Here is a 16,010-nt window from a genome sequence, read left to right as displayed (position 1 = left end):
GAGCTGGAGCTATTCCCCTCAGGCAGTATACGCACAGTTGGAAAATAGGGTTTAATATTCAGCAGAAAAACAAAGCTTAGCAAATTAATTCAGCAAACAGATTCTCCAAATGAGCTGAACTAATGCAATTTTCTCCCTTCCCAAAATCAAGCTTTTTAGCCCATCAGCGTCAACAGTTAGAAGCAAAAGACAACACGCGTCAGTGTTATGCAAACTCAATTTTTCATTAAAAGCATTTTGACAGGCAACTCCTGATGAGCTCAAATTCTACATGAGCTGTAATTGCTTAAAACAGGAGGCTATTTTGGCATGTTAGAAAGCTGTGTAAAATACTAAAAGTGAATTCATGTTTACTGATTGTGCAACTGTAATTACGGTAGCAAATGTTTGGGACTCTTGCATTTTACAGCATAACAGAATTTTCTTTGTTAACAGTGGTGCATTTTTTTCCCCATGCTTTCTACAGTTATGGTAAAGATGTCACATATATGCATGTAATCAGCTTGAGAGATCTTACACCATTTAGAGCACGGCCGCTCTAATTAGAAACCTGCTCAGGTTAGCTGCAAATTAGACCAAATATTTACTTTGCTCCGTAAGCGGAAGTGTTAAGCTTTTTATGACTGTAGGAAAATATCATAAATATCCAGTGAAGACGATGTGAATTTTAAATAAAGCACTCCAATGGAAACCAAATGGCTATAGAATTATCACCGATATGTGATGCGAGTCACATTTTGGTGGAAGAAATTATACTACTACTGCCATACAGTATGTATTGAATTGGCTTTTGGGTGACTTACGAACTATGCAAACGCATATGCAAACCTATGCACAGATACATGCATAAACGCACAGATTGCTTCAGCCAGGAAAACTGTAGGGTGGAATAATCTATAAACTGTTTCTCAGTGTGCAATCTGAATTGGAGGAACCACTTTGGGGAAAGAAGGAAGAGGTTCAGTCCCTCTGTCCCCTAAACAGTGCTGCTAAGGGAGCCACTGGTGCTGACAGTATCTGGGCTGTTGGTATCTGTCAGCTAGCGATAGCACTGAGCCTCCCAGACCATTTTACACAGGTCACCAGTCACCTAGTACTAACTACTTCTGACCACACCATCCTCAGCAAGATTTGAATGTGCTCTGCAATGACTATCTGCACATAGAAGACCGAATCAAAACAAAGCAGCAGCATGGGTTGAAATATGAAGGAATAAAGTCACAATAGGAAATCTAGAGCTGCACTTATAGCAATATATTCACCACAGTCCCCTTATGTCAATAACCAAGAGGGACTTGGGGTGAGCACGAGAGCACATGCTTTCTTTTGACAAGCTTTTACTGAAGTCACGGAGTGCAGGGACTGAGAGCATCCTGCTGCCTCGCTCCAGCCAGGGTCCGACGCACAAGTTGCCGTGGAAACGGTAGAGACTTTCTTTTCTGTTGCATCACTGCACCGAATGTAAAACTACGCAGGTCTCCAGATTGCTCATACGGTGATGAACGAGGAGTGGAGCAGACGTGCCTACCACAGCCGCACAGGGACTATCGTAGAAGGAGTAAACTCTGTACACCACATGGCAGAGCTCTGTTGCGTGCCTGCTCCCACGCGGGCATGCACATTTGGGCCCCTTGCTGTTCCCACCGCAGGCAGGTCACCAGGGTGAAGCCCATTAACCCAACCTCAGGAATGCCCAGAATCAAAGCTGTGACCCAGCTGCCATCTAAGATAACACTGCACAAACTTCTTCACCTGGCAAGTGCCAAAAGTAAGAGAGTTTAGTTCAACAGCTTTGATTTTGCGAGTGCTTCTTTTGGGGGTTAGCTCCTACATCCTGAATTTCACTTTGATTAGTTGCTGGCCAGAACTCATTCTCATGCAAGACAAAATTATGCTGAAACCCATCTTTGTGCTGGAATGACTGAGAAAGCTCCACGAGTCTTAAATCCTCCAACAACACCGGGCTGAGTCTCCACTTTGTAACATGATTTGAGGCCAGTTTTTCAAGCCTGATTAGAAATAGCACACACGAGTTTTAGTATTACACTAGATTACATGAAATAATCAATAATCCTAGCCTGTGGGGGTCTGTGCACGACCTGGCCTGAGAAAGCAGCACCTCTCTCCCCCGCGATGCTGAACTTCAGTTGGATAAACGCAGTACTGGCAGAGGCAGCTCACTTCCCTCTGGAGCATCAAATACAAGGCACTTCCAGACAGAAAAATGCCAGACTTCGGGGGGTCACCAACCTGTTCCCACACAGGAACTTGCAGCTCCCCAAATCTTAATAAAAATGAAGAGCTGGTTATGAACTGCACCCAAACCACTTCAAACCAAATCCACAAACTCAAGCAGACTCTCATTTGCACCTTCCCAAAGCTGGGAATCGGAAAATATTCTCAAGGCTCATCATCCTTCTCCGGAGCTGGAAACACAGAGCTGGCACCTCCCACCCTGCCTGCCCTCAGCGCGAGGCTGGGGAGGAAAGGACCATCCAGCCACCGCCTTCACAGTGCCACTGGCACGTGAAAACGAGCCTTCGGGGTGAAACGGGGTGGAAAAGGCCATTCCTGGGTCTGGCAGAAAATAAATTACTTTAAACAATGCTGAGCAGGTGTGAAAAGACAAGTTGTTCCTCATGAGCGACTGTTCCCCCCCTCGCTACAAAATGCAGCAGCTGCTAAATAATTAATCTGAAGTATATAATTAAATATATTAGTTATTGAAATGAAACAGAGAGACATAAATACGAAGCAGATAAGAAATGGGGATGGAGTTGGTAGATGCCTGATCAGGGTTTTGGCATTGCTACTGCAGCCTTTAAAAGTCTGAGTAATGATGAGCAGGGAATTGTATCGCCCCGAACACACAGAGGACCGTGTCGTTCTCTGGTTCTCACTTTTTTTAAGCAAAACGTATTTTCCACCCCACTGGCAGATCTTTAACAGGGAGCAAACTCTGCAGTTGAGGAAACAAAACTAACAAACAAACAAAATATCTGTTGCATTCCTGACCATATTCTGCCTAGAGAGGAAGAGAATGGGAAGTAACTAACTCCCATTTAAAGTGACTATTTTCTGTTTAAAACTGTAAGGCCTAAATTTGCAGTTGGATTTAGGCCCCACGCCTGAGGGAAGATTTGTGTCCGTACCCTCATGAAAGGGCAGAAAGGTATTTGTGGTGAAAAGAAGGACGCGTGAATCACGAGACAAGACTTCTACACTGCGGACGTCTTGTTTCAGTCCGAGCTTCAACAAAGCGCTATCAACTGCAGGCAAAACCAGATGAAACTATGTAGTACAAACTTGACAATATTATGATTTAATAAGAAATGCAGCCTACCATCGTTTTCTATTCATTTTGCAAAGCTTCACAAATACGTTCCTAACTTCTCCCACAGTAATGAAGCTACTTGGAGCCATTCAGAAAACAGTTCATAAGCTATTTCCAGTACGAGATGCAAAAGTTTGGTTTTCTTGTTCCCTGCAGGAAAGCCGTATCACAGGCACCGAATCTCCACCGTTACCTTCCCTAAGGAATTGATGAGGGAAACTATCCAGCATATCCCGTCTTTCTATTTTAGTAGTGGATGGGCCCCTGTGGCTTAACTAAAATAAATTATGTGGAAATATATATACACATCAAATGTTTCTCTTCAAAATAACAAAAAAGTGGGGCTTCAGGAATTGTTTTTTCTGCCCTTTTTTTTTTTTAAGCCTTCCTCTGTGTATATAATACTGTGGCACATAATACAGTGTGACAGGTCATTTCATGCATGATTTAACTCTTTGCACTGCAAAGTGCCATACCACAATAAAGATTAGATACACCCCCTTCACCCCCAAATGCTGTGAAGTAGATGCAAAGCAGAGCAGTTTATAAATTACAGGAAGAAGAGGAAACCCTATTCACCACCATCAAAAGGTTGTATTTCGTTTCTCTCCCTCTCCACATGATAATGTCACCTTGCAATTTTATTTTTCCCTGTATAAAACTAAAAAATTATAAAGGCAAAGACACAGAAAAAACCCAAATTTTCCACACAGTATTTAAAGGTACCACTGCAAAAGGAAATGTTATGTTCATTTGAATTTCAGAACAGAGGGAAGAAAGAAGCTTTGTGAAGATTTGTTTGTTGGAGAGTGAAAGAATGTAGATACGGATTTTTTTTTCATACCTCTACAAACTATGTCTTTTCTTCATACTGCTTTTTAATGCCTTTTAAATACATATATCAAAAAATTGATAATTTTATGATCACAAAAATGTACAAGATTACCAGTGTTGGAAACTGAAGACCTTGGTTTAGCCCATGAAGAGACAAAGCTGAAGTATTTAGCGCTGCAAGACTTTCTGTACTAGCGCTGGGAAAGAGTTCCAGACAAAAGGCAGTGACGGGCAGGGCTGGTCTGTCTACCCACACCATATCTAAACACTCTGCAAAGTACAGATGCCATTTTTTTATTGGGGTGATAAGGTTTGCGCATTTAGCAATTATTGAAAAACATTTTTCAAGTGCTCTACTTCACTCTCTGATGTTAGTGAGCAGCAGTAAAGTGAAAAGTATTAGAGAAAATGTAAAATAAATCTGAGCATTAATCAAACCAGATCTGATGCTATCTGACCAAAGTTATCTTAATTTAGGAACAAATTTATTCAAATATGCTAAGTTATGCTGATAGGCCAGTTTGCATAACATAGGAGTCTCAGAGCCTCTTGAACCGAGCCACTCAATTGCTTTGGCCCTTGACTTTGATAGCAGCTATTGCTAGAATGATAAAACTCAAATCCAAACCTCACAGACTGCTAGATGGAAGGCATGAATTAAAAATGCACGTACGATTCTCATACCATGATCATCATTACTGGATTCATTAAAATTTTCATGCACTGCAACTACAATTTATTATTCTAAGACTGACTGGTGCTTTCCTTTGGCAAAGCAAATATTGCAAATCAAACAGTAGTTATAAGTTCTGCTGTGACTCAACTTCATCATGGGTGAAGTTACTTACTTCAACATTGCTTTTATGATTTATTCAGTGGTTCTACTACTGTTAGCTCTGTCCTTTGGTAGCAATGATATTGTCAATTTATTAAGAGGAATACTTAAACAAAACAATTTATAACACCACTTTGGAAAAAGAATAATTTTCCTTGTTCATATAAAAAGAAATTTCTTTTTACCCCTAACAAAGTTTTCCTCCTTCTGCTAATAATGAATCAAGGAATACATCAGTTGCAGTAAAGTTGTGGCAGTTAATAAAAATGATGCCATGTCTGCTTTTCTTTCAACTCTCAGCATCAAACTGCTGTTTGATTCAGCTCTGGCATTTAACATGTCTAATGCCCGACTGGGGCTCTGCTGTTCCTTTTATCCCTCTATTTTATAATACACATCGAAACCTTTCCAAAAAGAGTCAGAGGTGCCCCAGCTCTGCAGAACACAAGTGCATTTTCGTTGAGTAGAAACAGCTACAACTTCTGTGAGCCCTGCCAGAGACACCAATTTTAAAGACTTCTATGTCACCTAACCAGTATTTTTCTTAATTTGGGGCAGGGGTGGGAACAGTTGCCTGTAGAATGAAAGTTAAAAATCCTACACAGAAAGATATCATTTATTTTTGTTAGCTTATTGCTATCTTCTCTACAGGGGTCTGTGTAAGAGACAACCGAAGACACGGCTCGCAACGCAGAATTACCCAGCAAGAACACGAGGAGCTCTCGCCTACCTCTCCTGCCAGCAGACCACACAAAAGCCTGTCTCCGGCCCTGTAATGCTGACTTGCTGTTTTATTCACTGAGAAAGGACAGAACAGAATAAAAGGAGCAGACACGGCATCCCGTGGCTACAGCTCAGTGGCTGTTTCAATGTGTGAACGTACCAAATGAGAGCAAGCGACCTACCTCCAGAGCATGAAATAACTACTCTTACCCTTTTTTAGATCACTGTCACGTGGTATCTGTATCTACACACAGGTTTTCTTTTTTCTTTTAAATGCAGGAAGTATTAGCTCCAAAACATAAATAGTAAATAATCCTTTTGCATGAGACAGGTAGTTTTCTCACGGATTTCCATGTGCAATTAACTATGTTTTCATTGTGTGGAAGGAGAACATCTAGCAGAGGTACTACCACCATAAATGTATTAAATCTTATTACACATAAAGAACTGGTTGTACAACATGGTCTTGAGTTCCACTCTACCTTACTTTCCACAGCAATGGTTTCTGCACTAGTATACTTTTGCTTGTAGATTTTTTTTTTAATTTAAAAAAAAAAAATTAAATGCCTATACATCTCAGTTGTGTAAGTCTACAAGAATGGTTAGCCAGAACACTTTTTCCACTACATTTTTAACTGCTTGATGCTGAAAGATGGAATTGTTAAATACACAACTATGTTACAAGAGTGGATTTTTTTAATCGTTGAATGTCAGCTGAGAGACAGATGGGGTATTTGGTCATGGACCATATCTATCTAATGTACTGAAACAGAGTAACATACTAAGCAGCACATATAAACAACAGGAGTTTTAAGCACATAAGTTACAATATAAATCACAGACCACATTAAAATGATTTACCTTCCTCATTCCAAGACGGAACAGAAGCAACTCTACACACAGATGGGAAATACATTTTATGGTTTTAGCAGTACACTGGGATCACTTTTTTTATGATGTTTTAAACCGTTTTCCTATTTCAACTTTTTATAAACACACTTAGGACCCTCAGAGATATGACTTTGACTTTTAGATACAAAGGAGTTACATATTAGCAGGCCTGACTTGCACCTCTATGCTGTTTAATCTTACTAGGGCTCAAGTCTGACACTAGTACTTAATAGTAAATTATTAACAAAAGACTATAAGGGGGTTTCACTTTGCTATAAAATCATCTTCTTACCAGCTAAGGTCATTATGAAAGTCACTGAAGTATTGAAATATTCACTATTGAGCAGATCCAAAGTTTCCCTGTCCCATACTTTTCTTTTTCTAAGAAATTATCTCCTGAGTTTCTTCTCTGTCTGACTGCAAAGCAACATAACTATCTCCAGCAACTCATCTTTCAGTGGGCTAACTTTTTGTAGCAATATAGCTATAGGTCTATCTATAAATGGAGAGAAACAAAAGTACAATAGTAATTCTTGCTGGTAAGAACAAACCTTGCACAAAAAGAAATTTCCTTAGAGCTTCCTCATCTCACAAAGAATAATATATTTTTACCCATAAATTCTACCGTAAAATAAACCTATGTAGTTCGGCAGCAGTGGTTTTGTTGTGGGGTGTTTTTTTTTTGTTTGTTTGTTTGTTTTTGGCTGGTTTTTTTTTTCTTAAACTCACATAGTAAGGAAAAAAAAACCCAACAATAAAACAACCCAAAAAACTTACTCCAGAGTATCTTCTCCTTCATGTTCCTCCCTCCTCGGCAGCCTCTTGTGCCCCTCATCCACCCTGGCTTGCTCCTCCATCCATCCAGCCGCGAGCTCCTGCCCCTGAGCCCCCATCACCTCCCTCTCTCATTTGTGCAGGTTGTCTGAGGACTTGAGCGCATGCAACTCTAAAGGGATAAGTGCCATATGCATTGAAATATGGTGCCACATTTAAGTCTTAGTGTCTTCACCTTTCCGCACATCAGAACCAGCCACGCGGCTCAGCAACCTTTGATCTGAAACCTTTCCTAGGGAAGGAGAAGAGCACAGTAACCATAAGCCCTTTCAGCCCACATCAGTGCTGCAGTGGATGACTGCTTCCTCCTGGATTGCGAACGCTCAGGTTGAAGACGGTGCTATGACAGTAAATGGTAGATAAAAATGCTTCTGCAGAACCAAAGGTGCAGGCGCTTGACCATCCCTTAGAAGGGAAGAGAGGAGTCCCGGGCTGCCCGCGTCCAAGACTGTGCAGCAGAGAGAAAGGAATGGCTGGGCTCCGAGCTCTGTGTTGCCACATAAGCTCTGACTGTTTACTAGGTTTGGGAAGCTTATGATGCTATTGGTCTTTGTCTGTTAGAGGAGATTGGCACAGATAAATAATCAAAAACTTGTCTTAGTGTTTGTCCCTTACATTAGTTGAATGCCATAATTAGATGTTTGCTGTTAAAATATCCTAATGATAGACTTCTGAGGGACTTTGGTTTTTAACCTGCTAGCAGAGAGCAGATAAAGATGTTTAAGCTAAAACCTAGCTTTGATGAACTTTTTTCATTGTGACCAGCTCCCGAACAAAAAATTTATTCATATTTTTCAAGTAGTTTGAGTAACAAGCTTTACAGTAAGCTTCAGTAACTATTCAGAGCAATTCAGTAACTCGCTTCTTTTGCCACTTGCTTTCTATAATCTCAGAGCGGTTTCTTGCTCTTTTTTTTTTTTTCTCTTTTTTTCTTGCTCTTGCACTTTTTCTGTAAGACATGGAAAGACCAAATATGGATCCTTCTATTAATGCATGAATACTGCAACTTGCATAAAGCTAAGAACACTTACTTGAAATAAAACGCTTCTCTAAAGATAGATGCACATAATTCTCACCTTCATTAGCTTGGTTAATGAAAAATCCATGCATGTGCACATATGTACACTGTAAAAAAAAAATCAAACTACTTCAAATATGAATGTGTGTGAGTGAACTGAAATTTGTTTTTAGACTCAACCATGTTTGAGTGCTCCGTCTGTTCACATTTCCAAAACCATGATTAAATGCAAAGAGTATACAGTGAACTTCTACTTCTTCTCTTTACAATTTTTAATACAGAGCATTCCTTTAAAAGTGACATTTTATGTCCTATATAAATGTGACTAAATGAGAAACTTAAGAAACCTCTGAAAATAAATAGTACTGACAGATTTTTCTCTGCTTATTTTATCGTAAGTCAAACAAAAGTGAGCAAGTACTTAATGCTAACAACTTCATCAAAAAAACCCCAACATCGGTGAAAAATCAACAGGAATTAGACAGTTAACCCCCATCTAACATGTCTTACAACGCCAGTTGTCTGAAGCGCAAAGGCAGGAAACATAGGACTGCGTAAATCTGTTACTTAAACAGGGTGGTGGGGGGCAGTGGTGGAAAACCCTTATACCTGCAGTCAACTCAGCAAGACACAGCTCTGCATTTCTTACCCAGCCAACCAGTAAGATATTAAAAACGAGTAACGACTGAATAACGAAGGAAAAAAAAAAAAGATTCTCTACAAGTCCTCTTCAGTTTCTGTGCCAGTATCAAGTGGTCCCTATTAGTGCTAGGAAGTATGCATGAAAAGAAACAAGACCTGACAGCCTGGAGAACAGCAGCTCGGGCTCCACGCTGGTCTCTGCACCTGCTTCAGCTCAGCGGTGCACAAGGGCTCTGCAGGAGCAGGGCGAGGGAGGATGGTGGAAGGCCATCGATAATACATGACTGAACAGCCACAGGGAAGAAGGGCACTGCGCGCTGCACGGTGATTTCAAAGCTGGCATTCCTGAGAGCGTTCAAGGCCATTTCTGTGAGCACGGCCACCCTGTATTTACCAGTGTCTTCCAGTGCAAAACGAGCTGCTGGAACGGGATTACTCTAGACTGCGTCACAGATGATCCAAGCAGCTCTCCAACATGCTTGCAGAGAGATGGGACAGTCTCTACCAGAAATTCAACACCAGATCTTCTCCTTTCACAGTCAGGACTCAAGTTCATATGCAGGGAGGTCTGACTGCATCCTCACATTTGACACTGTTATCAGAATTTGGCTCCTGACATATAGGCTACAACAGGTTTGTAAATCGGGCAACTAACACTGCAAAAGCTTTCCAAAAGCAAAACAATCCATAGGTCTCTGTTGCTCATAGTCCTTATTCAGACAAAAGATTCACCACCAGCTTCCACGTATCATTTGTCTGGTCATTTCTGTTGCTATTCTGCATCCTGATGCATCTCTCCATGGAGTCAGCAACGGCCTTTTTGATTTTCCTGGGACTAAGAACTAGCACACTTCAACAAAACTTTGAGCGCAAAGTTTTGTAGCACAGTACTGTCAGCCTCTGAAGTTCAAGTCATCCTGAGGGTTTAATGCTCCTTTTCCTGGTATTTGCTGTTTCCTGTCCCGTCTAGATTTGTCCTTCCCACCACCCTGTTGCCAGCAACAAGCGACTGGTCACAAGCATTTTGCCTTTGCTTCCAGATATACCAAGAGAGTAGGGTTTGGATTCTCTTACTTCAGTACTTGCAGCTCCTCCTCATCGGTTCCCCGGGCTTCAGGGAAGGTTACTTCCCACCTTTCTGCATCTTTATCTCCGAGCGCCTCAGTTTCCTCATCTACTTTGTCAACCTGCTCCCCACCATGTATTTGCTCCTCTGAAAGTACAAGAACTTGTCACTCCCCAGTCCCAAGCTAGGAGAGCTCTCTGGGGGGTACCACACATGCACAGGAGGGAGAGCGCTCCAAAAACTCAGCTTATTCAGTCTTGCTAGCTATATATTTGATTCTCCCTCTGAAACTCAGTTTGCACAACTTTTGAACCCACTGGCCCACATTTGGTGGGGAGGGGAGATACCAGATAAAGTTACAATTCTACAGGTTCTACAGAAACAAGCGATTACATACCAGAGAGAGACCGAGTCCATCTTTAATGTCAGTGCCACGGCTGCGGGAATTGCTGCAGTGAGCACTCAACACCCATTTGCCTTGAGACAACCCCCACTCACCTTACGTATGACCCATCTATGTGGGAAGAGCTCCTGCTAAAACTTGCGGTCAACTCGGAGATGCAAACCTGAGAGAAACTGTGTTTCTGTTGCTCACCAAACTACCTAACAGGCCTGCCTTCCCCGTCTCAGCAGTCCTACAGTGCACCCAGGTCAACACCAGCATCAGTTACGTGCCTCCATCCCAATGCAGGGCTGTTTCTTCTTGCCTTTGCATTGGAGTACGCTGCCCTCTCTGCGGTGCCAACACAACTAGTTGTGAATCAGGACATAGAAAAAACTCTGCCTGGTATTGCACAAAGTTGGAAGGCAACTACTTCTAAACTTATCAGTTGGGAGGGGGAGGGCAGGGGAGGGCAAATTCTTAAACAGGAAAAACAAACAATCTAGAGTTCATTATTTAAAACATATCTGGTTACCTATGAAGAAATTCATTGGAAGCTTGTCCTCAATTTCAGACAATAGCAAAAGTTATGTTGTTTTCAATAAAGACAATAAATGTTTCATATCTCAATCATTAAAAAAAAAGTACTATTATCATCCTGATAAGTAAGTACCACTAGGTACCACCAAGTTAATTAACATTCGCTTATTGTCAAGCACATTGTACTAGAAACTTCAAACACTGCAGCAATCCACGTTTGTAGTTTTACTAAGTTTCTACTGAAATAAGAATACCCATTCACATAATATGAATACAGGTATACCTCCCTCCCCCCGCTTTCCATGCCATCGTTTTATATGGCAGATTTAAGAACAAGTGACACTAAAGTTCTGACATCTCCAAATAACTTCAGTAGAAGCCAGGGCTCCTCCCTGTTTTTAGAAACTAAACTGCTCAGCTATCATATAGCATCTTTCAGTGGTTCTCTTCTAATTCTGTGTGGGCTTTCATGTTCATGGGAGTTTCAATAGGAATTTGGCCATTAAGTTTCTCTTTATAAAATACCATAACATATTTTAAGGAATTATTCCTCTATTATTTAAAAAAATAACTCAATGATGACAGTCTCAGATTTTCCATCTTTTTTACCTTCACAGCTGCAAATAATTATTTTCTGATCATTTTCATTGACAAGTTTATTAAAGTTTGTTTATAAGCATTTCTATTAAAGTGTAATAACTCACACCACTGGAGTTGTGCGTGTAGTTTGTTCACTCCTCCCAGCTCTGTTCCTACATACATTGATCTTATGCACACGACAAACTGCAGAACACTTCCGTATCAATTTATTGATAACAGTCTAAATATCTGTTTAACAGTTTGTCAGTATGTTGAGTATTAACCAGCTGAATAGAACAGTTTAAAGCATCTGGGATTCATTCATGCAAAACCACTAAACTAGACCGGTTGCCACTGCCAACAGCTACACTTTGGCTGATGACAGTCTTTGAGCCAACAACTATTGCTCTATGCTCTGCACATGGAAATACAGAAGTGAATTATCCATAAGTAATACTACTCTGAATTGCTTTTGGCTTTTTCTTTACTACAGCCTTCCTCAGATTTTGTGTGTTATTTAAGACTATTTTAATGACATTTCACTCATTTAAAAATGCTATGTGTAACCTGGTGCATTTGCTTCATCTGAATGATGCTAAAGGCAACTCTTGGCATGCCCTAGTTGCTGAGCTCAAAACAAACAACTCTTTTAGCAATGCACGCACGAACAGGGGTTTGTTGCTGTATAGCTCTGTCCTAAGTGGAAATATCAAAAAAGCCACAAGAAAAACCTTTTAGATCAAGTCCTCTGTTTTGTTCCTCTAGGAACTGAAAACTAAACTAGCATAAAATATCCTTCTCTCCCCTCCTTTGAGGTCCCAGTAAGAGACCTGGGCAGCGGCTGCAGTCGTAGGCAGCGATAAGCAGCGTGCTGCCTAGGGGGGAACACTGGAAGAGACCCTGCTTCCCAGAAATCTGGGCCAATATTTTTAAAAGTCTGCACTCAGTCTCCGATACCTGTATTCCTATCCTTGTTATTGTTGCTTTACCTGCTAATTCTTTCTCAGAATTTCCTCCTGCGCAGAGCAAAATGAGAAATCCCTCCCTTTCCAGCAGTTTATTCAGCCAACCAGCCTCAGTGGCTGAGGTCAAGCGGGGAAGGAGCCACGGCTCCTCTGCCAGCCCTCTCCCGTGGCCTGCTTTGCCTCCAAAGCAGGGCAAACAGGGCTGTCCAAGCAGCATCTGGGCTTGAGACGTTGTCTCTTAAAGCGTGCTGTTGAGGGATCAATCTTATGCTGCGTTTTCTTGCACAGGGTCAGGTCAAAATCTGGTCTTTTAAACCAGTAGCAGCCCTTCTACAAGCTTTTCTTTTTCTCAATGAGGATCTCAAGGAATTGTAAAAACGTGTGACTTGGATGTTTTTCTCTTTTTGAACAAATAGAAATTTAGGAAGAGCCAATGTTCTGTCTTTTCAGCTTCATCTGTCTGCACAATTTTTAAAATAACTTTGACGACACAAGTTACAGGATGCTGTTTCGTACAAACTTCTGCTGCTTATATTGCACTAAGTCACATTTATGGATTGGGTCTATCATCACTAAGGCATAAGCAAGCTACAAATACAAAAGCAACTGCTATTACTATTAGCACTGCGGGTCCAAAACTTAGTCCAGGGACATTTTTAATTGCAATTGACATGAACCTTGGATTTTTGCTCTAATTAACCGTGTGAGAAACGAGCATAAAACCGTATTTTGGGAGAGGAGACTTGCCTTACAAACCTGTTGCCAGCTAGGTAAGAAATAGTCAATGACCTTCACAGTTGGGTGAGGAGTCATGGAAAAGCAAACCCCAAGAAGATACTGAGCCCCACTAGCTCAGACACAGGCCAGGGAATTTAACCCACTGTTTGCTCCAAGTCACAGACAGCAATCGGAGCTGATGAGGAGAACTGCTTGCTCATCTTCTCTTGGATTTTAAAGGTGCTTCGCTAACACAATGCCCAAACATCACTCGAATGAACAACTACAAGCTGGAGCAAGCCCTGGGCTCCCCGCTCCTCCCTTGCCCCAGGCGGCCTCGGGGAGGGGGACAGGCCACCACCGCCCCAGCAGCTCCCCGAGACGGGTGGCTTTCGCCAGCGAGCGTTTCCAGCCTCTTCACAAAAAGAAAAGCACACACGTTTCTGGGTAAGGGCAAGGCGGCCTCCGATTCTTGCCACAGGCAAACTGGGGACCCGGGGACGGGCCGTGCCACCTCCTCGGCCCTGTTCAAACCCGCGGCGTGGGCAAATCGAGTTAGACTCACCCGGGCAGGTGGGACAGCTCATGGAAATGGATGCAGCTTCCCGCACAGCCACAGCAAGTAAAATGGCTCTCACCTAGCCAAGCAAAGTAACTTTAATCGGAAACACACCTTCATGAGAGTCTTTAAAAGGAAAATTCAATTTGCACCTCACTTGAAGGCTTTTTACATTGCTTAATGAGTAGCAACTATCCTAGCTAATGAAAACTAAATACCTTCTTCACAGGCTCTTACTTGGGAGGTTACGAGGTGCAGCTGCACACGCAATCAGGCTTTCACAAGAGCACTCTGGAGACAGAAACAGTGAGGAAACCTGGAGTTCCAAGGGCTGGCACTACTGCAGCAGCTTCTCGCAGGGTGCCCGGCCAAGCCCTGTGCAGCTCTTCCCTCCACAGCTCCTTTGACAGGCTCTTCCAAGAAATGAAGAAATGAAACTTCTCATGCGAAAAATGTCCCAGCTGAAAGAGGCAGGCTGCCCTAAGCATAATACCTCAAAGGGAAAGCTGTTGCATTTCCTTGCCCTGTCTCCATCCCGCCATACCGAGCAGCAGCTCAGTATTTCCAAGCTCCTGATCTTCCCTGAGCAGAGCGGAACATTCACGGATAGCCTGAGGTTGCTACCACAGTTAACTCTCGCACAGCTCTTGAAATCACACTCGTAGTTTCTAGCAGTCGTAACTCCCTTCAGAAATGCCAGTGGGCACAACGTCACTCTTCAGGGATTGCAGCTTCACAGGAGCGTTATACAGGGTGCCCATTGTACGCACAGGGTGCTTCATCACACTTGCTGAATGAACACCTGCAGCAGCTTAGGCTATTAGTGCCCCCAGCTGTGTGTGTGATAGGAGTTGCAAATTCCCCCCAGCACAGTCTGCAGAAGCAAACTTGTACTTACACTGCAGTTTGCACTCTGATGTCTTAGTGCAAACTCCATTTCAGAAAAGCTTTAAGGTATTATGCTGGGCTGCGACAGGGTGCAGCTAAGGCTTAGAGCACATATTCTTTCCAGTCTCTTGAGTAACATTCAGAGTAATAATATCTGAAGCCACTCTAGCAAGGTTCCCCTCAAGCTCATCCCTAGCACCCTCACCTTGTCATAGCCTGCAGTGAACACTTGCAAACACAGGCATTTTTGTTTACATATCTTCTGTTCCTCCTCTAGATCTGACCTCCAGCAATGCACTGATAAGTGCTTCTGAGGAGGGTACCAATTTACCAGCTATACCCTTAGTTCTCCTCTTTTCAAGCTGTTAACCACTTGCAATCAGACTGTAACAGGTATGGCTGTTAGTATGTCTCTTATTGTGCAGGTGACTTTGGAACACCAGCCTGTAAGCGGTGAATCATGGTAGTGAGTTAACTTTAGTTCCTAAGTGGCATAAACTCCAAATGTAGTAACTCAAAAGCCTCAGAAAGCTGGGTAGATCAAAGCAGAGCAAGTGTGTCTGCAGTGCGGGACCCTTCACCTCTCTTCTCCCTCAGGAGAAAGCCCACCAGCTGAGAGTAGGCTCACAAAACCCCAAACCATGGCATATTTCTAGAATCTTCTTGGCTCACATATGGCATATCCCTTTTGCACAGCGATTGGAAAAACAAACGCTTCGCGGCTCTCAGTGCCTCAGCCCCCTTTAGAGCCTCCAGCCGCTTGAACTTCCTTTGAGCTACTCAACTTCAGAAATTTTCTTTTGAGTACAAGTCTTTAGTTGAGAGATCATCTGTCCAGTTGTCCTGGTTTCAGCAGGGATAGGGTTAAATTTCTTCCTAGTGCTGTGTTTTGGATTTAGTACCAGGAGAATGTTGATAACACACTGATGTTTTCAGTTGTTGCTAAGTGCCCTCCTAGTCCAAGGACAGCTCCCGTGCCTACTGACTGAGCTAGGTACACGAGATGGGAGGGAACATAATCAGGACAGCCAGCCCAGCTGGCCAATGGGGTATTCCATACCATGTGACGTCATGCTCAGTATATGAAGGGTAGGCGTGATCCAGGAAGTGCCGATCGCTACTTGGTTATAGGTCAGCGCGGGTGGTGAGCAATTGCATTGTGCATCACTCATTTTGTACATTCTATCATTATTTATTATTATT

The 16,010-nt window shown here is 42.4% G+C and overlaps 1 protein-coding gene across 2 annotated transcripts in view; it reads right to left on the bottom strand.

The window, feature by feature from the left end:
• Positions 1-16,010, bottom strand: part of RGS6 (regulator of G protein signaling 6) — a 284,238-nt gene that overhangs the window by 113,028 nt on the left and 155,200 nt on the right. The gene's annotated exons all lie outside the window — the stretch shown is intronic.

Source organism: Calonectris borealis, chromosome 5 (genome assembly GCF_964195595.1).
Source record: "Calonectris borealis chromosome 5, bCalBor7.hap1.2, whole genome shotgun sequence".
Classification (NCBI taxonomy): Eukaryota; Metazoa; Chordata; class Aves; order Procellariiformes; family Procellariidae; genus Calonectris; species Calonectris borealis.
This window is presented reverse-complemented; position numbering and strand designations above follow the sequence as displayed.